Below are 26342 nucleotides of genomic sequence, written 5' to 3'. Positions count from 1 at the left end.
TTTAAAAAATAGGTACTGTCACAAATATCCGGCGAGCTGGCTCAGTTTCCCTCTGGTGCTGTATAAACGCACTGGAGGGAAACTGATCATGAAATAATCCCATTCATTTGAATAGGACAATTCCAATAAGGATGTTGTTACGCCTAGCGCTCCGGGTCCCCGCTCCTCCCCGGAGCGCTTACGGCGTCTCTCTCTCCGCAGCGCCCCGGTCGGTCCCGCTGACCGGGAGCGCTGCACTGTCATGGCCGTCGGGGATGCGATTCGCACAGCGGGACGCGCCCGCTCGCGAATCGCATCCCAGGTCACTTACCCGTTCCCGTCCCCTGCTGTCATGTGCTGGCGCGCGCGGCTCCGCTCTCTAGGGCGCGCGCGCGCCAGCTCCCTGAGACTTAAAGGGCCAGTGCACCAATGATTGGTGCCTGGCCCAATTAGCTTAATTGGCTTCCACCTGCTCCCAGACTATATCTGATCTCTGCCCCTGCACTCCCCTGCCGGATCTTGTTGCCTTAGAGCCTAGTGAAAGCGTTACTGTGTTTGTCCATACTGTGTACTTGACCTCCTGCTATTACCTTATTGACTACGATCCTTGCTGCCTGCCCCGACCTTCTGCTACGTCCGACCTTGCTTCTGTCTACTCCCTTGTACCTTGCCTATCTTCAGCAGTCAGAGAGGTTGAGCCGTTGCTAGTGGATACGACCTGGTCACTACCGCCGCAGCAAGACCATCCCGCTTTGCGGCGGGCTCTGGTGAACACCAGTAGTGACTTAGAACCGGTCCACTAGCACGGTCCACGCCAATCCCTCTCTGGCACAGAGGATCCACCTCCTGCCAGCCGGCATCGTGACAGTAGATCCGGCCATGGATCCCGCTGAGGTTCCCCTGCCTTCTATCTCTGATCTCACCACGGTGGTCGCCCAGCAATCCCGACAGATCGCCCATCTAACCCACCAGCTGTCGGAAGTGTCCACCATGGTGCAGCAACTTCAGTCGCAACTTCTGCCTCTGCTACAGCAGCAACCATCTCCTCCGCCAGCTCCTGCACCCCTTCCGCAGCGAGTGGCCACTACCTAGCCTCCGCTTGTCTCTGCCGGACAAATTTGATGGGGACTCTAAGTTTTGCCGTGGCTTTCTTTCGCAATGTTCCCTGCACTTGGAGATGATGTCGGACCAGTTTCCTACTGAAAGGTCTAAGGTGGCTTTCGTAGTCAGCCTTCTGTCTGGAAAAGCCCTGTCATGGGCCACACCACTCTGGGACCACGATGACCCCGTCACTGCCTCTGTACACTCCTTCTTCTCGGAAATTCGAAGTGTCTTTGAGGAACCTGCCCGAGCCTCGTCTGCTGAGACTGCCCTGCTGAACCTGGTCCAGGGTAATTCTTCCGTTAGCGAGTACGCCATACAATTCCGTACTCTTGCTTCTGAACTATCCTGGAATAATGAGGCCCTCTGCGCGACCTTTAAAAAAGGCCTATCCAGCAACATTAAAGATGTTCTGGCCGCACGAGAAATTCCTGCTAACCTGCATGAACTCATTCATCTAGCCACTCGCATTGACATGCGTTTTTCTGAGAGACATCAAGAGCTCCGCCAGGAAAAAGACTTAGATCTCTGGGCACCTCTCCCACAGTCTCCGTTGCAGTCTATGCCTAGGCCTCCCGCCGAGGAGGCCATGCAAGTGGATCGGTCTCGCCTGACCCAGGAGGAGAGGAATCGCCGTAGGGAAGAAAATCTTTGTCTGTACTGTGCCAGTACCGAACATTTCCTGATGGATTGTCCTATCCGTCCTCCACGTCTGGGAAACGCACGCTCGCACCCAGCTCTCGTGGGTGTGGCGTCTCTTGATTCAAAGTCGGCTTCTCCACGTCTCAGGGTGCCCGTGCGGATTTCTCCTCCAGCCAACTCCTCCCTCTCAGCCGTGGCCTGCCTGGACTCTGGTGCCTCTGGGAATTTTATTCGGGAGTCCTTGGTGAATAAATTCCGCATCCCGGTGACCCGTCTCGTCAAGCCACTCTACATTTCCGCGGTCAACGGAGTCAGGTTGGATTGCACCGTGCGTTACCGCACGGAGCCCCTCCTAATGTGCATCGGACCTCATCACGAAAAAATTGAGTTTTTGGTCCTCTCCAATTGCACTTCCGAAATTCTCCTTGGACTACCCTGGCTTCAACACCATTCCCCAACCCTGGATTGGTCCACAGGGGAGATCAAGAGCTGGGGTACCTCTTGTTTCAAGGACTGCCTTAAACCGGTTCCCAGTACTCCCTGCCGTGACCCTGTGGTTCCCCCTGTATCCAGTCTCCCTAAGGTCTTTATGGACTCTGCCTGCCATAAGAAGTGCCTCTCCCCCCCTCCCAGTCCAGTCAGGCAAGCCTCGGTGCCTCCTCATGGCCCCCGTCCTGGTGTCACACTGCCCCGTGCCAGGCCTCGCCCTCTGCCCTCCCTCCCCATTCCCACTCCTGCTGTACTGCCTGCCGTTGAGGAATCCCTCCATTCTTTCCCGGTGTCCTCATCCCAGGGAAGGCAGTTACCGGACAAAGAGAAGGGGAGACCTAAGGGGGGGGGGGTACTGTTACGCCTAGCGCTCCGGGTCCCCGCTCCTCCCCGGAGCGCTTACGGTGTCTCTCTCTCCGCAGCGCCCCGGTCGGTCCCGCTGACCGGGAGCGCTGCACTGTCATGGCCGTCGGGGATGCGATTCGCACAGCGGGACGCGCCCGCTCGCGAATCGCATCCCAGGTCACTTACCCGTTCCCGTCCCCTGCTGTCATGTGCTGGCGCGCGCGGCTCCGCTCTCTAGGGTGCGCGCGCGCCAGCTCCCTGAGACTTAAAGGGCCAGTGCACCAATGATTGGTGCCTGGCCCAATTAGCTTAATTGGCTTCCACCTGCTCCCAGACTATATCTGATCTCTGCCCCTGCACTCCCCTGCCGGATCTTGTTGCCTTAGAGCCTAGTGAAAGCGTTACTGTGTTTGTCCATACTGTGTACTTGACCTCCTGCTATTACCTTATTGACTACGATCCTTGCTGCCTGCCCCGACCTTCTGCTACGTCCGACCTTGCTTCTGTCTACTCCCTTGTACCTTGCCTATCTTCAGCAGTCAGAGAGGTTGAGCCGTTGCTAGTGGATACGACCTGGTCACTACCGCCGCAGCAAGACCATCCCGCTTTGCGGCGGGCTCTGGTGAACACCAGTAGTGACTTAGAACCGGTCCACTAGCACGGTCCACGCCAATCCCTCTCTGGCACAGAGGATCCACCTCCTGCCAGCCGGCATCGTGACAGATGTCCTGATGGACTGATGAACTGATGTCCTTTGACTTTAGATGTTGCCGGTGATTTGACTCCGTACTGAGCCGAATCCTCGGACATATGTGATGGCACCCTTAATCGAAATCCTGCTGCACAAGTTGAAGTCCAAGTTTCAAATCCTCCTCTAAAATGCTTAAGCAATGTAGTGTTCAATAAAAGAAAAGTGGAATTTGTCCATATGGATGAGTTCCCTTTTCCTTTATTAATATTACACTTAAAAACATTACATTTGTCGTGCCTTTAAATATCACCAGTAAATCAATAACGTGTGTGGAAAATGGAATGTGAATGGTCTAAAGTACTTTGACTTCTGCACTAGTTTACTCCAGATGAAGCACCTATCCTGGGGCCCAAATGTTCACAGGATGGGGGATAAATGTATGATCCACTACTGGGACTCCAGCCAATCACTACAATGGATTGATAGTCAGGCAAATGGGACTAACAAAAATAGCCAAGTACAATTATTCCATAAGGGTGCCTAAGGACCCCCTGTGGGCTAGCAACTGTGGAACCCTCAGAGATCTTACAGTACATGGATCACCCATCCAGTATATAGGTGATGAGTATTTCGTTTGGTAAAGTTTCTTTTGTGAACATCTTTGCGGAAAAAAATTGTTGAGATTCTAAGACAAACTAGATTTACATTTTGTTTGGTTTCAGACAGCAGTAATATGGCTACATGGTAACTAATGTATTAGAATTTACCTTGATTCCTCCCTTTGATTCTACTGAGCTGCACCCTAATATCAGAGTTCCTTTTCATGCTATGGAAACCCAAAAATTCATTTTTACTCATCTTAAAGTACAACATTCCTTCCCATCTCCAGCTATGTGTATGTAAAAATGTCTGGCTCAATGACCCATTTACAGCAATCTAGTAGATCTATAACACCACTACCCATAATCCCCTTCATGGTTACCATCCAGGAAACAATATCTGCAGGAGGCCATGCTTCATCTAGATGTTCCTGGGATCTCCAAGGTCATCATTTTTCATTCTTCACATGTGTTTAGTTCTAATGTGTCTAAAGCAAATGGCAGGTGAATTCCAGAATTTTACAACGGTTACGACTCCAGCCAGGAAAATAGAATTAATAAGCCTTGGGGGTATGTTTGGGGAGTTTGTAAAAGAGAATGAACTTTTCCATGCCGGGGCTTTTCTATTTAGACTTTGCCAAATCGTCTGCAATCTGTGACAGTTTCCTAGACAATGGGCTAACCTCACGCACGGTAAGTAAAATAACAGTTGATACCATATCCTGAATGCATGAAATACAATGAGGACGAAACAGATATCATTACAAACAACATTATAAACCTCTTGGATTATACATTGAAATGCTCTAGGGGTAACAGATTCAGCTCACTATATAGAAAGACAGATGGGATTTTCAGTAAGTAATTTAGCAGAGAACTGTCAGCTAGATATATATTTCTGCCCCCGCTTTTACACCCCCTCCCTGCCTCCAAAATAAATGTGAATTTAAAATCTTTCCTCTATGTACATTATGTGCTTAGGCAATTTTCTGCATGAAATATGTTCCAAGTGGTTCCATTACGATGGAAGAAGAAAGTAAGGAGTCAGCAATAAAGACGAAAATTTTAAATGTTTGTTTGTAACATTTTCATAGTTATTTTATTATTTAAAATAAGTCCAAATGATGTTCCAATCTCTTTCTCTGTATATCTTCAATACAATAAACTCAGCACAAAAAAAAAAAAAAGTGTTTGGCCCTGGTCCATCTGATTTGGAACCCAAAATACCCCATTTTAATTCGATAGTGGGGTCAACATGTGATGGATCCAGCATAGTGTTGTGCCTCCCAATAAAAACAGATCAGTGAGGTTGCAGCACCTTCTATATTCATTCAATGTCTGCTCCTCTGCCTGTGGCATTGTTCATGCACAAGGCAGCATCATGTAAATACATCTCATCCATTCCCTAAAAGTCCCAATAAAGATATACATGTACTGTAAATGACATGGAAAGAGTGATGTAGACTGTAGGGGCTGGTCAGAGTTAATGACATCAATCAGAGGGCAGGGATTGAGCTCAGAGACAAGATTAAGCCATACCTCCTGCAGACAGCAAAGGATGATGTGTCTTGGGAAAGAGGGAGGAGATGGGGAGCTGGAGATAACACCACAATGACAAAGAGAGGACTACACAACTTCCTGTTAAGGGTGAATCACGCAAAAGCATGCTGAAGCCAGTACAATTTGTGATAACACTATATTAGTAAGTTATGTTGCTTAGTCTTATTGAAATGCAATGTATTAAAAATGGATTGTGCTTTTAAGTAACATTATGGCTGCCTTCAGCCACTACTTTGAGATCCTTAGAAGATTATTGTTTCTATTTAAGGGCCATTCCAATTTTATGTGGGATAACACATAGCTAGGACTTCTGAAACCACAAACTTTTTTTAAGAATGAATGCCATAAGCTCATAAACTCCCTTGAGTACTGGGCGCAGGTCGACAGACTTGCATACTTTATTTCTATATCTATGTAGGGCATTTGGAGATTTGTTCTAGAAAAAATGAACTGTAACTGAAATGTTTTATGAAATTAATCAGATAGGAATATTGTACCTAGAAATTCAGAAAAATGCATATTCAATCTAACTCTTTACCTCTTTGATAACATAAAAGGTTTGTCTATGACAAAAAAATGTTCCCTATGCCATATTGTTACCATAGAGAGGAGTTGAGTTTTCACAAAACAAAACAATAAAAAAAAAAAATCTGACCATTTTCATTTTTGACTCCACTTTGTTATATATGGCCATTGAAACTTGACAGGTCACATGTACCCTAGCAGGCATCCTCTTAGCAGTTGACACTGATCTTCTTGCCCAATGTGTGTCCATATAGGCTGCTTTTGTATGCACGCTATGTCTTTAAAAATTGTAGACAAGTCCTCCCTAGATATCTTTAGATTATACTATGTCTCATATTGCAATAAATGCTGCTAGGAATACAAGAATTCTTTACTGTCCCAGGAGATCAGACTCCCCCTCCTTCTTACAAACCTCACATCAGACCTGTCTAAGTCAACTGGCTGCAGTAAAAGCCTTTCTTTTCTAATAGAAAACCTATTTAACCCCTTAGACAAGTCTTACTCTTGTCAGTGACAATGCTAGGGACAGGAGGATATTAACACTAAGAACTCATGACATCTAAATAATTGTTTTTCGGCAGATAATCCCGACTGTCTAAGAGTAAGTCCATCGAGTTTTCCCTGTAATATCAGCAAATATGTTAACAAGCTATTAAAAATGAATGCCAATGTATATTGCAGCATACAGACAGCCGGCCCTCCCATACAGTCGACTCCCCTCCCACAGCATTCCTGTAAGTTCCCTGTGTAGAGCTGCTGAAGAACCTAACACAGCAGAACATTGCAGCTGCTGCATTCATTTTCTGTCGGCTCCTTTGCCTGTAGCATACCATAAACACACATCATTCTCCCTAAAAGTCCCCCCTCCCCCCCAAAAAAATAATACAGTAATATTAAAGGAAAGCTGTCAGCTTGCTCCCCCCACACTAACCAGCAGTACTGGCTGGTAGTGTGGGGGACGCTGATCAGTTTGATGCTTACCGTGCCCGGATCTGCCGTGCCGTTATCTTCTATTTTCGGTATATGCTAATTAGATGCTAACTTGCACCAGCCGGGCTAACTGGCACTCTGACGTCAGCGTTTCTGGATGCAGCGCCGCCCAACTCATCAATGTTCCTCCCCTCCCTCCGCCTCTCCCTTTTCTCCCCGCTCTGTAATGAAGAGAGAGGGGAGGAATATTGATGAGCTGGGCGGTACTGCGGCAGGCGGCACTGACGTCAGAATGCCAGTTAGCCCGGCCGGTGCAAGTTAGCTCCTAATTAGCATATACCAAAAATAGAAGTTTATGGTCGAATGCCGTGGCAGATCCGGGCATGGTAAACATCAAACTGATCAGCGTTCCCCGCACTACCAGCCAGTACCAATGGTTAGTGCAGGGTGAGGAAGCTGACAGTTTTCCTTTAATAATCATTATCATAGTGATAATTCTTTATTCATTCAGCACTGTTGGAGCCAACATGGGCTACGCTAATATAAATTTGATGTGTTTTTATTATGGACTCAAATATAATGGAATGCAGTGGAATTTCATGGATGGAATGGGTGTTGGCAGGACTGGCTCCAGGAATGATGGTTGATGCAAACAGCTGATTACACAATCATTTGCCTTTATCCTGTTCAAAGTCATATGATAAGCCTTGCACCAGAGTGATAAGAATGGAGATGAGCTACAGTTCCTGTTACCTCCAATAATATAAGCCATAAAACCAGCCCCTGCGGTGTTGAATACAATGGACTGCAAATCATCCTGTCAGCCCACCAAGGTGTGGTTCTCGAGGAAACTTGGAAGGACAGCTGTCAACAGAGTATGGGACAACAAGAGGTTTCCCCACTCAAGAAGACATCAAAAGGACAAGAACTGATTGCAATGCAGATAAACTGTAACTGTTCTGATTGGCCATGGAGATGTGTTGGGGTGGGCAACGTATGGGTTATGTGTGTGGATGACTGCTATATATGTGTTACATATAGGATGATGAGATAGAGAGAGCACTTCCTGTCCCCTTCCTATCACCTTTCCCTCTTCCTTGCACCCCTATCCCTTAATTAGTTAGGATCCCCCTTTTGTATTTATATGTATAGCTTGTAATAAACCCCTATAAAGATCCAGTTCCCCTTTGGGGTTCACAAGTTCACCTATCAGTATATTTTGAGTGCGGGAAGAAAAATATTAATAAAAACACAGAGAGAACATACAAGTGTTGTCCTTGGTGGCATTTGAATCTAGGAACCCAGCCCTGCAAGGCAACTGTGCTAACCACTGTATATTTATATATGTAATAAGGCTAATTCATTAGCCTGCATTGGTGGGAGGGGCGGCGATTCCCAATAAGAACCCGCGGCGTTACCTGTTCCTGACGCCACGGGTTCGTCACGTGATGAGAGGTCAGCTGACACACCAAGTCAGCTGACCGGAAGCTGTTTCCAGCGGTGTGGTGCGGTACGGGTAAGTGGCCGGGGCTGGCCTGGGTGGCAGCGTTTCTCCACAACCACCTCTCCGGAGGTAAGCCGGAGTCCAGGGGTGTACCTTCGGCCAGGCCCAGCCCCGGTTTCAGTAACAGGGGGACACGCGCCCCACGTGGCCCGTTCTCTTCTTCCGACCGGTCTGGCACAGCAGTGCATAGCGAGTCCCCACCGGCAATGGGACCCATGACGGGGGCATGCTGCTGTTGTCTGGGGATGGCTGCACGAGTCCTCGCTCCCCCACGAACCCCCAGGGCAGTACGGAACCGGCATTTCTACAGCCGGGTCGGTGCTGTCCCCTTGGGTTTTCTGCCTGGGTACTGGCCCCTGCTTGTTGTATTGTGGGAGCTTATAGGCTATCATCATACCCCCGGCGCCTGTCATGGTTATGTAGTGTATTTTGTGTGTGTCGGTTACCGGGTTCGTCCACAGCGGTGTGGGGGGGGGGATTAGTCACATGCCGGCTCGTTTTCTGGCTGCTCAGCTCTGCACTTTACTTTAATGGGTTAATTATATGCCGGCATGTTCTCTGGCTGCTCAGCTCTGCATTTTACTTTAAGGGGTTAATTATATGCCGGCACGTTCTCTGGCTGCTCAGCTCTGCATTTTACTATATGGAGTTAATTATATGCCGACACGTTCTCGGGCTGCTCAGCTCTGCACTTTTCTATAAGGGGTTAATTATATGCCGACACATTCTCTAGCTGCTCAGCTCTGCACTTTACTATAAGGGGTTAATTATATGCTGACACATTCTCTGGCTGCTCAGCTCTGCACTTTACTATAAGGAGTTAATTATATGCCGACACGTTCTCTGGCTGCTCATCTCTGCACTTTACTTTAAGGGGTTAATTATATGCCAGCACGCTCTCTGACTGCTCTGCACATTACAGTAAGGGGTTAATTAGATGCCAGCACGCTCTTGACTGCTCCGCTCTGCACATTACAGTAGGGGTTAATTATATGCCAGCACGCTCTCTGGCTGTTCCGCTCTGCATATTACAGTAGGGGTTAATTATGTGCCAGCACGCTCTCTGGCTGTTCCGCTCTGCATATTACAGTAGGGGTTAATTATATGCCAGCACGCTCTCTGACTGCTCCGCTCTGCACATTACGGTAGGGGTTAATTATATGCCAGCATGCTCTCTGACTGCTCCGCTCTGCACATTACAGTAAGGGGTTAATTATATGTCAGCACGCTCTCTGACTGCTCTGCACATCACAATAAGGGGTTAATTAGATGCCAGCACGCTCTCTGACTGCTCTGCACGTTACAGTAAGGGGTCAATTAGATGCCAGCACGCTCTCTGGCTGTTACGCTCTTCATATTACAGTAGGGGTTAATTATTTGCCAGCATGCTCTTTGGCTGTTCCGTTCTGCACATTACCGTAGGGGTTATTTATATGCCAGCACGCTCTCTGGCGGTTCCGCCCAGCGTACTACAGTAGGGGTTAATCATATGCTGGCACACTTTCTGGCTGCTCCGCTCTGCACATTAGTTAGCGGTTAATTATATGCCAGCACGCTTTCTGGCTGCTCCGGTCTGCACATTACAGTAAGGGGTTAATTATATGCCAGCACGCTCTCTGGCTGCTCCGCTCTGCACATTATAGTAAGGTGTTAATTATGCCGGCACGCTCTCTGGCAGCTCTGCTCCGCTCATACACATTGTATGCTTTGTCACATACATGCAGCGCATGCATGGCTACGTTATGAAAGTTTTGTGACATGTTCTCTTTACAGGTATGGTGCTACGGTCCCCATTTAGGCTTTTGATCGATCCTCTGTGACAAACACTTTGTCAGCAAGGTTGGTCCATGGTAGTTGATGGCTCACTCAAGGGTACGTGTATATTGTCCTCATGCTTGCAGCATAAACACTGTACACACGTCCGTAGGGTTTATACTGTATTCATGCTCGCAGGGTTTATACTGTACTCACACTCGTGGAATTTGTACTGTGTTCATGCTCGCAGAATTTATACTGTACACACATTCATAGGTTTTTACAGTATACACGCTCGTAGAATTTATATTGTACATACCCTCAGAGGGTTAATACTGTACACTCGCTGGTATATACTGTACACTCGCTGGTAGTATTTATACTGTACACACGCTCGTAGGATTTATATTCCACATACGCTCAGAGGGTTCATGCGGTACACTCGCTGCTAGTATTCATATTGTACATACGCTCGTAGGATTCATATTGTACATACGCTCGTAGGATTCATATTGTACATACACTGGTAGGATTCAAACAGTATACACGCTCGTAGGATTCATACAGTATACTCGCTCGTAGGATTTGTGCAGTGTACTCGCTCTTAGGGTTTATGCGGTATACACGCTCGCAGGTTTGTGCTGTACATACGCTCAGAGGGTTTATACTGTACACTCGCTGGTAGTATTTATACTGTACACACGCCTGTAGGTTTCATGTCATACATACGCTCGTAGGAATTATACTGTACATAACACACACATACATACGCTCATAGATTCAGGTTGTACTTATGCTGGTTATTTATTTATGCTGGTATTAGTAACAGTATACCGTTCTTAAGCTCGTTACATCGGCTTGTTACTTTGATACTGTGGATAAGTGTTTATTGCCATGGTAGTATTTTCAGTGGGCGTTCGTTCATATAGTTTGTTTGTATACGCACACATACTTCATTTGGTCTATATGCTCAGGGTTTTATGCTAATGTGAGTTTATTTAGATCTCACACGTTATAGTGTTTACAGTGCACTTTTGTAAATTTATTGTAGCGTCCGCAGTGCATATAGTTGCATAGCATTGGGGCTCATGCGTTCCTCGCTTTAGTATTTAAACAGCTGTTGCGGTCGGGGCATCATACCTACCATGTCAGCAGGGGGTGGTACTCAGTAGTTTTTCTGACACGTATTCAGAGTTACAGCCTCACGACCCATAGGTGGTTCATACCTTTTATACCTGCCATGCCTACAGGGAGATACATGGTGTAGTTGCTGTCATTGATGCGTTTTCAGAACAATATCACGACACATAGGCGGTGTATACCCATTATGCCTGCCACGTCTGCAGGAGGATACATTGCATAATTGTTGTTACTGACACGCCTTCAGAAAAACAATATCACGACACATAGGCGGTGCATACCCATTATGCCTGCCACGTCTGCAGGGGGGTACATTGCATAGTTGTTGTACTGACACGTCTTCAGAACAACAATAACTGGCTGTGTATACCCATTATACCTGCCATGTCCGCAATAAAAAAAAATTTAAAAAAAAGGAAAAATTTGCTTCAGATCAGTGCTTTCTAGTTATTTTACAGTAGGACAGACATCGTATGTATAAATTAATGTGTTGTATCATACATCAGTGCTTTATGCAAATATATAGTTGTACTGGGCATATGTGTGGAAAAGTTGCTCTGTGCATCTGCTCATATAGTTTGTTCAGTGCATATGCTCGCTCATACAGTTTATTCTAGCCATACGTTCAGTTTGTTCAGTGCATGCACTTAAAGTTTTGTACATATGCCTATATAGTTTGTCTGTGTATACGGTCGTGGGTTGTTCGTGCATGCAGTCGTGGTGTTAGTGAGGTACATATGGCCTTGATGGACATGCTGGGCCCTCGTTCATACTGTCATGGTCTGCATATGGGTCAAGGAGTCATGCTAGACATACATTTAGATTGTTCATTTTCGGTACACATTCATAGGTTTATTAGGCACACACGTTTCATGATATCTTGCTGTGCTATGTTATGGTGTTTAGACCATACACCCATGTCTTTGACACTGCGCAGGTTTTATGGCATTGGGCGAATCTGTGCATGGATAATCTGGTGGGTCACCATTTTTGTAAACATTGAGTTGTGCATACGAATAGTTGGGGTTCGGTTTATTACTTGCCAGGTCGACAGGTCTAGCATGGTTACGACTTGTTTCAGCTTTAAATTCGGCTAGACCAGTCACGTTTACAGGTCAGCCCGGATACAACCTGACACGACTTCAGGTTGGCAACAATGTCATCATATACGTTGTGTTATTCAGCTGTTGGGCTATGCACAGGGATTTAGCTTTACTTTTCCATTGTGAATTGACAAGTCTATAGGTCAATCATGGTTACAACCTGTCTGGACTTTAGGTTTACGTCAATACTAGTAGTCATACATGTTGGTTGAAGCTTTTAATTCGGCTAGACCAGTCACGTCTACAGGTCAGTCCGGATGCAACCTGACACGACTTCAGGTTGGCGACAACGTCTTTGTATACGTTGTGTTTATTCAGCAGTTTGGTTAGGCCACAGGGATAGTTTATATATTCATTGTTAATAGGTCTATCATGGTTACAACCTGTTTTGGTTCAGGTTGACGGTCATACTATTAGTTACAGATTTGGTCGAACCTTTCATTTATTTTGGCCTGTCACTTCTACAGGTCGGTTCAGTTACAACCTGACACGACTTCAGGTTGGCGTTACGTTCTGGGTGGTTGGGTTTGTTTGTCTAGGCTTAGTTTAACGATGACGGTTATCACATGTTGGTTGAGTTTCATTGTCACGTTTGCTGCATAAGTGGTTCCATTACCGGACACATCCACAGGTTGGTTATAGTGATAACCTCACACAGGTTTAGGTTGGCGATTAGGAAGTCATTTGTATACACATTGTTGGCACTTTAAGGTGTGCATACAGACATAGGGTTGTTCACCGAGTCTGTCCACGTCTAGAGCTCACAGTGAGCTTCCAACACATAGCCTGGAATACTTACACAATATTTTACATTACAGTCCCAGAGGTTGTCTCACTCACCATTTTATTCCTATTTGCATTCATCGGTTTTGCCACTCTTCTTTCCATCTAGCATACTACTATCAAAGTGTATGTCAGGTATCCAGTATAATATCACTTTGTCTTGCTCTGACAGGGTGTCATTGTTTGCATCCCATGCCATCGAATTTGCTCTGAAGTCTGCGCAAAGAGGGAGGTTTGCAAGCCCTCTAGCCATCAGCCCTGGCAGCTGGCTTAGTTAGTTGGTCAGCTGGCGCTTTAGGTGATTCCCCATTAGGACATCAGGACAGCTTAACATTAGAAGCCACGCTGTTCTTGAGGTTTAGGGCAATTACATGTAGGTGCATGGCCGTAGTTACATAAATTTCTTTAGGATTCAGGTTTATGCATGGAAATCGTATAGCCGAAGAATGTCATTGTCAGGTTATCATCATATGGCATTTTCCCAAGTCCCACGAGTGATGCTCAGCTCGAGTTGGCTATCTTTTGCTTCCGCATGTTTAGGATCCATCGGGATCAGCCCCTGCTATTCTTTAGGGGGCAAGCACTCACTACTTCGTTGTTTGTCAAACACGAACGCATTCTTGTCAAATCATTTGTAGTGATCCGTCCATTATATCCAGTCATTCTCTAAGCATTGGGGCTGCTGCACAGATGTCACATCAGGGTGTGCCAGCACACGTGGTTAAGAAATCGGGGTGCTGGGAATTCAGTGCTACAGGCACTGTTACCCCTATTCCATAGTCAGTATTGTACGATGCATTGGTGACGTGGTTGTTTCGCATGTTAATAGCGCTTTGTTCTGATTCTGGGTTTTTGCCCTCTATTTTTTCAGGTGTACTCCTATGCGACATTATATCGCACAACTCTAACTGCCTAGTTAGGTTACAGGATTTAGCAGGAATAGCAGTTTAGTTAGAGGTTCAGTTAGGTAGGCTCGCTATACGAATGAGTACCGACCACAAATATATATATATATATATATATATATATATATATATATATATATATGCCGCTGGCTATTTATATATATATATATATATATATATATATATATATGTGTGTGTGTGTATGTGACAGGAAGATGGAGGGGCTGATCAGGGGACGGGGACTGGACTGATGTTTCATCTTGAAAGGGAGGGAGGAGCCAGGGAGCTGCTGAGACAATACTACATTGAAAATGAAACAACTACACAACTTCCAGTTAGGGATAATTCAAGCAAAAACATGCTGAAGCCAGTACCATTAGTGATAACACAATATATGTAAAATTATATGTCTTGAAGTGATAGTTTTAATTAAATAACATTTTTAGATACTGGGATACCCATTTAATGTATATAGACTCCTATGATTAAGCCCTTTGTTAAATGGACATTTTTTTCTCTAAAAATAAGAATCCCCGTGCCTACATGCCGCTCCTTGCACAAGGAGAGACAAGGCCCCATTTTGGAGATTGTGGGGGAGTCTCAGAGGTCAGAGAACCAAGAACTCCCCAAAGAACTGATGTGTCTCTGGGAGTTGCAGTTTTGCAACAGCTGGAGGCTTGCCTGTTAGGGTGTCCCTTTAGGCCAGTGTTTCCCAAATAGTGTGCCTCCAGCTGTTGCAAAACTACAACTCCCAGCATGCCTGGACAGCCGAGGACTGTCCAGGCATGCTGGGAGTTGTAGTTTTGCAACAGCTGAAGGCACACTATTTGGGAAACACAGCTTTATCCTGGGGATAGGGGCTAAGTACTGGAGTACCCCTTTAAGGCAGGGTGTTATTATTATTATTATTATTAAGCATTTGTGCGTTCACAGCAAATCCAACAGCAATTTTGCAGCATAGCACATCAGGAATTGAGGGAGCTGTGTGATTCAGAGCTGAGAAAACGCTGCCAAAAAAAAAAAAGGAGAAAAAAAGGGAGGGGGAGCGAGAAAAGAAAAGAGAACCAGAAAGAGAGAAGACGCATAGATACAGTCATGCCAAAGACATTTTAACCAGGAACAGACGAAAGGTTAAAAAGCAACATAATCAACAATGGAATAAAAGGACGATTCAGTAAAAACGGAACAAGTCTTTTGTCTCCAAAGCCTTCACGACTACGACTAGCCCGATGTGCAGGATGGAGATCCTCATGACATATTGTATAACGTGACATTAGCAATGGATCAAGGTCATTATTATATATATAAGTATATGTAAGATTTTTATATATATATATATATATATATATATATATATATACAGCCATAAATTCTCTTTTCCTGGGGACTTGTCATGAACATGTGCCTGGATATCTGACATCCAGTCCGTGTCTTTTGTTTCCGCCATCGCCATTGATCCATCGCAGGCGGAAAAAAAACTCATGTAGCTAATTTGATTTTATTATCCATAGAGCCCGTCTGGCTTAAGAACGGCAGCTGCAGCCACGCTTATGAAATTAGAAATCTGGCTGGTAACAGCGCCAGCGAAGGGAGGGGGGGAGCGAGCCGGAGACTTAGAGGATTGAGGGGATGCACTCAAAACACAGCAGAGGGAGAGGAATGGAGGACAAGCCCAGGGCTGGTGCAAGGATTTTTGCCGCCCTAGGCAAAACCCAATACACCGCCATACCAGAACAGAACAATACCCTCATACAATGATTGAATAACAACGCTATACCAGAACAGAACAATACCCCCATACAATGATTGAATAACACCGCCATATCAGAACAGAACAATACCCCAATACAATGATTGAATAACACCGCCATACCAGAACTGAACAATACCCCAATACAATGATTGAATAACACTGCCATACCAGAACAGAACAATATCACCATACAATGATTTAATAACAACGCTATACCAGAACAGAATAATACCGCCATATAATGACTGAATAACACCGCCATACCAGAACAGAACAATACCCCCATACAATGATTGAATAACACCGCCATACCAGAACTGAACAATACCCCAATACAATGATTGAATAACACCGCCATACCAGAACAGAATAATACCGCTATATAATGACTGAATATCACCGCCATACCAGAACAGAACAATACCCCCCATACAATGCTTGAATAACAACGCTATACCAGAACAGAACAATACCCCAATATAATGATTGAATAACACTGCCATACCAGAACAGAACAATACCGCCATACAATGATTGAATAACACTGCCATACCAGAACAGAACAATACCCCCATACAATGATTGAATAACACTGCCATACCTGAACAGAACAATAACCCAATATAATGATTGAATAACACTGCCATACCAGAACAGAACAATACCCCCATACAATGATTGAATAACACCGCCATACCAGAACAGAAAAATACCGCCATATAATGACTGAATATCACCGCCATACCAGAACAGAACAATACCCCTGTTACGCCTAGCGCTCCGGGTCCCCGCTCCTCCCCGGAGCGCATACGGCGCTTCTCTCTCCGCAGCGCCCCGGTCGGTCCCGCTGACCGGGAGCGCTGCACTGTCATGGCCGTCGGGGATGCGATTCGCACAGCGGGACGCGCCCGCTCGCGAATCGCATCCCAGGTCACTTACCCGTTCCCGTCCCCTGCTGTCATGTGCTGGCGCGCGCGGCTCCGCTCTCTAGGGCGCGCGCGCGCCAGCTCCCTGAGACTTAAAGGGCCAGTGCACCAATGATTGGTGCCTGGCCCAATTAGCTTAATTGGCTTCCATCTGCTCCCTGCCTTTATCTGACCTCCTCCCATGCACTCCCTTGCCGGATCTTGTTGCCCTTGTGCCTAGTGAAAGCGTTTTGTGTGTCTAAAGCCTGTGTACCAGAACTTCTGCTATCCACCCTGACTACGAACCTTGCCGCCTGCCCCCGACCTTCTGCTACGTCCGACCTTGCTTCTGTCTACTCCCTTGTACCTCGCCTATCATCAGCAGCCAGAGAGGTGAGCCGTTGCTAGTGGATACGACCTGGTCACTACCGCCGCAGCAAGACCATCCCGCTTTGCGGCGGGCTCTGGTGAAAACCAGTAGTGACTTAGAACCGGTCCACTAGCGCGGTCCTCGCCAATCCCTCTCTGGCACAGAGGATCCACTACCTGCCAGCCGGCATCGTGACAGTAGATCCGGCCATGGATCCCGCTGACGTCCCTCTGCCTTATATCTCTGATATCACCACGGTGGTCGCCCAGCAATCCCGACAGATCGCCCATCTAACCCACCAGCTGTCGGAAGTATTCACCATTGTGCAGCAACTTCAGTCGCAACTTCAGCAGCAATCATCTCCTCCGCCAGCTCCTGCACCCCTTCCGCAGCGAGTGGCCACTCCTAGCCTCCGCCTGTCCTTGCCGGACAAATTTAATGGGGACTCTAAGTTTTGCCGTGGCTTCCTTTCGCAATGTTCCCTGCACATGGAGATGATGTCGGACCAGTTTCCTACTGAAAGGTCTAAGGTGGCTTTCGTAGTCAGCCTTCTGTCTGGAAAAGCCCTGTCATGGGCCACACCGCTCTGGGACCGCAATGACCCCGTCACTGCCTCTGTACACTCCTTCTTCTCGGAAATTCGAAGTGTCTTTGAGGAACCTGCCCGAGCCTCTTCTGCTGAAACTGCCCTGCTGAACCTGGTCCAGGGTAATTCTTCCGTTGGCGAGTACGCCATACAATTCCGTACTCTTGCTTCTGAACTATCCTGGAATAATGAGGCCCTCTGCGCGACCTTTAAAAAAGGCCTATCCAGCAACATTAAAGATGTTCTGGCCGCACGAGAAACTCCTGCTAACCTGCATGAACTCATTCATCTAGCCACTCGCATTGACATGCGTTTTTCTGAGAGACATCAAGAGCTCCGCCAGGAAAAAGACTTAGATCTCTGGACACCTCTCCCACAGTCTCCACTGCAATCTGCGCCTAGGCCTCCCGCCAAGGAAGCCATGCAAGTGGATCGGTCTCGCCTGACCCTGGAAGAGAGGAATCGCCGTAAGGAAGAGAATCTTTGTCTGTACTGTGCCAGTACCGAACATTTTTTGGTGGATTGCCCTATCCGTCCTCCACGTCTGGGAAACGCACGCTCGCACCCAGCTCTCGTGGGTGTGGCGTCTCTTGATGCTAAGTCGGCTTCTCCACGTCTCACGGTGCCTGTACGGATTTCTACTTCAGCCAGCTCTTCCCTCTCAGCCGTGGCCTGCCTGGACTCTGGTGCTTCTGGGAATTTTATTCGGGAGTCCTTGGTGAATAAATTCCGCATTCCGGTGACCCGTCTTGTCAAGCCACTCCACATTTCCGCGGTCAACGGAGCCAGGTTGGATTGCACCGTGCGTTACCGCACGGAGCCCCTCCTAATGTGCATCGGACCTCATCACGAGAAAATTGAATTTTTGGTCCTCCCCAATTGCACTTCCGAAGTTCTCCTTGGACTACCCTGGCTTCTACACCATTCCCCAACCCTGGATTGGTCCACAGGGGAGATCAAGAGCTGGGGTACCTCTTGCTTCAAGGACTGCCTTAAACCGGTTTCCAGTACTCCCTGCCGTGACCCTGTGGTTCCTCCTGTATCCGGTCCCCCTAAGGTCGTTATGGACTCTGCCCGCCTTAAGAAGTGCCTCTCCCCCCCTCCCAGTCCAGTCAGGCAAGCCTCGGTGCCTCCTCATGGCCCTCGTCCTGGTGTCACACTGCCCCGTGCCAGGCCTCGCCCTCTGCCCTCCCTCCCCATTCCCACTCCTGCTGTACTGCCTGCCGTTGAGGAATCCCTCCATCCTTTCCCGGTGTCCTCATCCCAGGGGAGGCAGTTACCGGACAAAGAGAAGGGGAGACCTAAGGGGGGGGGTACTGTTACGCCTAGCGCTCCGGGTCCCCGCTCCTCCCCGGAGCGCATACGGCGCCTCTCTCTCCGCAGCGCCCCGGTCGGTCCCGCTGACCGGGAGCGCTGCACTGTCATGGCCGTCGGGGATGCGATTCGCACAGCGGGACGCGCCCGCTCGCGAATCGCATCCCAGGTCACTTACCCGTTCCCGTCCCCTGCTGTCATGTGCTGGCGCGCGCGGCTCCGCTCTCTAGGGCGCGCGCGCGCCAGCTCCCTGAGACTTAAAGGGCCAGTGCACCAATGATTGGTGCCTGGCCCAATTAGCTTAATTGGCTTCCATCTGCTCCCTGCCTTTATCTGACCTCCTCCCATGCACTCCCTTGCCGGATCTTGTTGCCCTTGTGCCTAGTGAAAGCGTTTTGTGTGTCTAAAGCCTGTGTACCAGAACTTCTGCTATCCACCCTGACTACGAACCTTGCCGCCTGCCCCCGACCTTCTGCTACGTCCGACCTTGCTTCTGTCTACTCCCTTGTACCTCGCCTATCATCAGCAGCCAGAGAGGTGAGCCGTTGCTAGTGGATACGACCTGGTCACTACCGCCGCAGCAAGACCATCCCGCTTTGCGGCGGGCTCTGGTGAAAACCAGTAGTGACTTAGAACCGGTCCACTAGCGCGGTCCTCGCCAATCCCTCTCTGGCACAGAGGATCCACTACCTGCCAGCCGGCATCGTGACAACCCCCAAACAATGATTGAATAACACCGTCATACCAGAACAGAACAATACCACCATACAATGATTGAATAACACTGCCATACCAGAACAGAACAATACCCCAATAAAATGATTGAATAACACCGCCATACCAGAACAGAACAATACCCCCATACAATGATTGAATATCACCGCCCTACCAGAACAGAGCAATACCCCCATACAATGATTGAATAACACTGCCATAACAGAACAGAACAATACCACCATATAATGACTGAATAACACTGCCATACCAGAACAGAACAATACCACCATATAATGACTGAATAACACCGCCATACCAGAACAGAACAATACCCCAATACAATGATTGAATAACACTGCCATACCAGAACAGAACAATACCACCATATAATGACTGAATAACACCGCCATACCAGAACAGAACAATACCGCCATATAATGACTGAATATCACCGCCATACCAGAACAGAACAATACCGTTATACCATGACTCACATAACAACACAATGCCAGAATAATACCCTCATACCGTGACTGAATAATAAATGTTCACAGTTTCCCCCCGCTGTAATATTGTATATATATATATATATATATATATATATATATATATATATATATATATATTTATATATATATACATATATATATATATATATATATATATATATATATATATATACTGTATATACACACACACATATAGGGTATACCAGAACAGAACAACATCGTCATAACATGACTGAATAACAACATTATAACAGAACGATACAGCCAGGCCATGATTTAATAACACCACAATACCAGAACAGAACAATAGTGCTATACGGTGAATGGACAACAATGCCATACCAGAACGAAACAATACCACCATTTAATGACTGAATAACAATGCCATACCAGAACGAAACAATACCACCATTTAATGACTGAATAACAATGCCATACCAGAATGAAACAATACCACCATATAATGACTGAATAACACCGCCATACCAGAACAAAACAATACCACCATATAATGACTGAATAACAATGCCATACCAGAATGAAACAATACCACCATACCATGACTGAATAACAATGCCATACCAGAACTAAACAATATCACCATACCATGACTGAATAACACCGCCATACCAGAACAAAACAATACCACCATATAATGACTGAATAACAATGCCATACCAGAATGAAACAATACCACCATATAATGACTGAATAACAATGCCATACCAGAACGAAACAATACCACCATATGATGACTGAATAACAATGCCATACCAGAACGAAACAATACCACCAAACCATGACTGAATAACACCGCCATACCAGAACTAAACAATACCACCACAAAATGACTGGATAACAGTTTTCCACAGTTTTTCCCCTGCTGTAATATTGAAATGATTATATATACACACACAGGGTATATATGTAATCCCCCATCAATCCATGGCGTAAATATATATCTCAACGTTTCCCAACCGACTACAACTCCCAGCATGCCCAATTGTAGTTTTACAACAGCTGGAGGCACCCTGGTTGGTAAACACTGATACATTATATATATATATATATATATATATATATATATATATATATATACACACACACTCGGATTTCGGCACTGTGCTTGTGAATAGGTCTGGACCATCACTAACAGTAGTGGGGCGGGGGTGTTGTTGGCATGGTGCTCCTGTATAGGGTAAGGGCAGCACATCACTAACAGTAGTGGGGTGGGGGTGTTGTTGGCATGGTGCTCCTGTATAGGGTAAGGGAAGAAACATCACTAACAGTAGTGGGGCGGGGGTGTTGTTGGCATGGTGCTCCTGTATAGGGTAAGGGCAGCACATCACTAACAGTAGTGGGGCGGGGGTGTTGTCGGCACTGTGCTCCTGTATAGGGTAAGGGCAGCACATCACTAACAGTAGTGGGGCGGGGGTGTTGTCGTCACTGTGCTCCTGTATAGGGTAAGGGCAGCACATCACTAACAGTAGTGGGGCGGGGGTGTTGTCGGCACTGTGCTCCTGTATAGGGTAAGGGCAGCACATCACTAACAGTAGTGGGGTGGGGGGTGTTGTTGGCACTGTGCTCCTGTATAGGGTAAGGGCAGCACATCACTAACAGTAGTGGGGCGGGGGTGTTGTTGGCACTGTGCTCCTGTATAGGGTAAGGGCAGCACATCACTAACAGTAGTTGGGCAGGGGTGTTGTCAGCACTGTGCTCCTGTATAGGGTAAGGGCAGCACATCACTAACAGTAGTGGGGTGGGGGTGTTATCGGCACTGTGCTCCTGTATAGGGTAAGGGCAGCACATCACTAACAGTAGTGGGGCGGGGGGTGTTGTTGGCACTGTGCTCCTGTATAGGGTAAGGGCAGCACATCACTAACAGAAGTGGGGCGGGGGTGTTGTTGGCACTGTGCTCCTGTATAGGGTAAGGGCAGCACATCACTAACAGTAGTGGGGCGGGGGGTGTTGTCGGCACTGTGCTCCTGTATAGGGTAAGGGCAGCACATCACTAACAGTAGTGGGGCGGGGGGTGTTGTCGGCACTGTGCTCCTGTATAGGGTAAGGGGAGCACATCACTAACAGTAGTGGGGCGGGGGGTGTTGTCGGCACTGTGCTCCTGTATAGGGTAAGGGCAGCACATCACTAACAGTAGTGGGGTGGGGGTGTTGTCGGCACGGTGCTCCTGTATAGGGTAAGGGCAGCACATCACTAACAGTAGTGGGGCGGCGGTGTTGTTGGCACTGTGCTCCTGTATAGGGTAAGGGCAGCACATCACTAACAGTAGTGGGGCGGGGGTGTTGTCGGCACTGTGCTCCTGTATAGGGTAAGGGTAGCACATCACTAACAGTAGTGGGGTGGGGGTGTTGTCGGCACTGTGCTCCTGTATAGGGTAAGGGCAACACATCACTAACAGTAGTGGGGCGGGGGGTGTTGTTGGCACTGTGCTCCTATATAGGGTAAGGGCAGCACATCACTAACAGTAGTGGGGCGGGGGTGTTGTCGGCACTGTGCTCCTGTATAGGGTAAGGGCATCACATCACTAACAGTAGTGAGGCGGGGGTGTTGTCAGCACTGTGCTCCTGTATAGGGTAAGGGCAGCACATCACTAACAGTAGTGGGGTGGGGGTGTTGTCGGCACGGTGCTCCTGTATAGGGTAAGGGCAGCACATCACTAACAGTAGTGGGGCGGGGGTGTTGTTGGCACTGTGCTCCTGTATAGGGTAAGGGCAGCACATCACTAACAGTAGTGGGGCGGGGGTGTTGTCGGCACTGTGCTGCTGTATAGGGTAAGGGCAGCACATCACTAACAGTAGTGGGGCGGGGGTGTTGTCGGCACTGTGCTCCTGTATAGGGTAAGGGCAGCACATCACTAACAGTAGTTGGGCAGGGGTGTTGTCGGCACTGTGCTCCTGTATAGGGTAAGGGCAGCACATCACTAACAGTAGTGGGGCGGGGGTGTTGTCGGCACTGTGCTCCTGTATAGGGTAAGGGCAGCACATCACTAACAGTAGTGGGGCGGGGGGTGTTGTCGGCACTGTGCTCCTGTATAGGGTAAGGGCAGCACATCACTAACAGTAGTGGGGCGGGGGTGTTGTCGGCACTGTGCTCCTGTATAGGGTAAGGGCAGCACATCACTAACAGTAGTGGGGCGGGGGTGTTGTCGGCACTGTGCTCCTGTATAGGGTAAGGGCAGCACATCACTAACAGTAGTGGGGCGGGGGTGTTGTCGGCACTGTGCTCCTGTATAGGGTAAGGGCAGCACATCACTAACAGTAGTGGGGCGGGGGTGTTGTTGGCACTGTGCTCCTGTATAGGGTAAGGGCAGCACATCACTAACAGTAGTGGGGCGGGGGTGTTGTTGGCATGGTGCTCCTGTATAGGGTAAGGGCAGCACATCACTAACAGTAGTGGGGCGGGGGTGTTGTCGGCACTGTGCTCCTGTATAGGGTAAGGGCAGCACATCACTAACAGTAGTGGGGCGGGGGTGTTGTCGGCACTGTGCTCCTGCACAGGGTAAGGGCAGCACATCACTAACAGTAGTGGGGCGGGGGTGTTGTTGGCACTGTGCTCCTGTATAGGGTAAGGGCAGCACATCACTAACAGTAGTGGGGCGGGGGTGTTGTTGGCATGGTGCTCCTGTATAGGGTAAGGGCAGCACATCACTAACAGTAGTGGGGCGGGGGTGTTGTCGGCACTGTGCTCCTGTATAGGGTAAGGGCAGCACATCACTAACAGTAGTGGGGCGGGGGTGTTGTTGGCATGGTGCTCCTGTATAGGGTAAGGGCAGCACATCACTAACAGTAGTGGGGCGGGGGTGTTGTCGGCACTGTGCTCCTGTATAGGGTAAGGGCAGCACATCACTAACAGTAGTGGGGCGGGGGTGTTGTTGGCACTGTGCTCCTGTATAGGGTAAGGGCAGAAACATCACTAACAATGGTGGGGGTGGTGGTGGTGGGGGGGGTTATCAGGAAGCAGGACCCGAGTGAGGAGCGCTCTTATACCAGCCAGAACGGATGTCTTGCGCACGCTATCAGGAAGAAGAGGAGCGGGGCCTGAGTGAGATAGCCCTGCGCGTTTCTACCAGCCCAGTAACTTTTTTGCAGCAGACCGAGCGGTACCCCCATCAAGAGGGCGGGAGCCTACCTTGCCTATAGGCGGCGCCGGCCCTGGATAAGCCGCGTACTGCGCATATTCTATACACATCCGCGTAAACACACAGCTAGGAATAGATCCTGCTCGGCATGAATGATACATATGACAGGCTGTGCACCATTATTCATATACATTTCAGATATATGTGTGCTGGATAGATAGATATGAGATAGATAGATAGATAGATAGATAGATATGAGATAGATAGATAGATAGATAGATATGAGATAGATAGATAGATATATAAGAGATAGATAGATATGAGATAGATAGATAGAGAGATAAGAGATAGATAGATATGAGATAGATAGATAGATAGATAGATAGATAGATAGATAGATAGATAGATCTGAGATAGATATATACAGTACAGACCAAAAGTTTGGACACACCTTCTCATTCAGAGTTTTCTTTATTTTCATGACTATGAAAATTGTAGATTCACACTGAAGGCATCAAAACTATGAATTAACACATGTGGAATTATAGACATAACAAAAAAGTGTGAAACAACTGAAAATATGTCATATTCTAGGCTCTTCAAAGTAGCCACCTTTTGCTTTGATTACTGCTTTGCACACTCTTGGTATTCTCTTGTTGAGATTCAAGAGGTAGTCACCTGAAATGGTTTTCCCTTCACAGGTGTGCTGGTGTGGAGGAGGAGGTGTGATGGTGTGGGGGTGCTTTGCTGGTGACACTGTTGGGGGATGTATTCAAAATTGAAGGCATACTGAACCAGCATGTCTACCACAGCATCTTGCAGCGGCTGCTATTCCATCCGGTTTGCGTTTAGTTGGACCCTCATTTATTTTTCAACAGGACAATGACCCCAAACACCTCCAGGCTGTGTAAGGGCTATTTGACCAAGAAGGAGAGTGATGGGGCGCTGCACCAGATGACCTGCCCTCCACAGTCACCGGACTTGAACCCAATCGAGATGGTTTGGGGTGAGCTGGACCGCAGAGTGAAGGCAAAAAGGGCCAACAAGTGCTAAGCATCTCTGGGAACTCCTTCAAGACTGTTGGAAGACCATTTCAGGTGACTACCTCTTGAAGCTCAACAAGAGAATACCAAGAGTGTGCAAAGCAGTAATCAAAGCAAAAGGTGGCTACTTTGAAGAACCTAGAATATGACCTATTTTCACACTTTTTTGTTATGTCTATAATTCCACATGTGTTAATTCATAGTTTTGACGCCTTCAGTGTGAATCTACAATGTTCATAGTCCTGAAAATAAAGAAAACGCTGAATGAGAAGGTGTCCAAACTTTTGGTCTGTACTGTATAGATGAGATAGATGATAGATAGATAGATAGATAGATAGATGCAGGGCTGCCATCAGAAATTTTGGAGCCCCTCACACAGCTCAAGGCATCGAGTCACGGGTCACGGTGGTAATGATTAGCCCGCTGGAGCCAATTTCCCGCAATTAGGCATCTAAAGGGTTAATCCCCCGATCGGTGATGTCAGCCATTAACCATGGATCCCTGCTGATGATAGCAGCCTGGACCCACTGGGTATGAAACTCTCAGCTTTTGAGCACTCTTTACATTGCAAAAGTGGTTGCAGGGCGTATACTACGTTTTGAGGTCAGAAAACCGGATACGGGTCAAAAATGAGCCGACCAAAGTAAACCGGTGACTCCTGTCGGCTCATTAAAGTCAATGGATTAGGCCGTCGGTCCAGCTGGGGTACGGGAGCGCATGGTTTTCCCCTCCCCCAGCCGGATCCGGCACCCATAGAGAGAAAACGTGGTGTACATGCACCCTAAGGGGTTATGCAATAAAAGCAACTATTAACAGAGAGCCCACCCAAACTATATGGGGGCTCCATATGGATGTGCCCATGTGTTAATAGTTGCCCCCTTATAGTTATTGTAGGCCCGGGGGAAACTATTTGCAAACAGGACCCACAACAACTATGTGGGCATAACCTGCCCCTATATAGTTAGTTGTAGGCCTCTCTCTGCTAATTGTAACCCCTC

At 47.5% G+C, this 26342-nt stretch overlaps 1 long non-coding RNA gene across 1 annotated transcript in view; it reads right to left on the bottom strand.

Moving 5' to 3' along the window:
* The window catches only part of LOC130267398 (uncharacterized), a 126425-nt gene that overhangs the window by 69317 nt on the left and 30766 nt on the right, over positions 1 to 26342 (bottom strand). The window contains exon 2 of the long non-coding RNA XR_008843173.1: positions 11265 to 11364. This is a non-coding gene — a long non-coding RNA (uncharacterized LOC130267398). The remainder of the gene's footprint in view (positions 1 to 11264; positions 11365 to 26342) is intronic.

The sequence above is a fragment of the Hyla sarda genome, chromosome 4 (genome assembly GCF_029499605.1).
Source record: "Hyla sarda isolate aHylSar1 chromosome 4, aHylSar1.hap1, whole genome shotgun sequence".
NCBI lineage: Eukaryota > Metazoa > Chordata > Amphibia > Anura > Hylidae > Hyla > Hyla sarda.
This window is presented reverse-complemented; position numbering and strand designations above follow the sequence as displayed.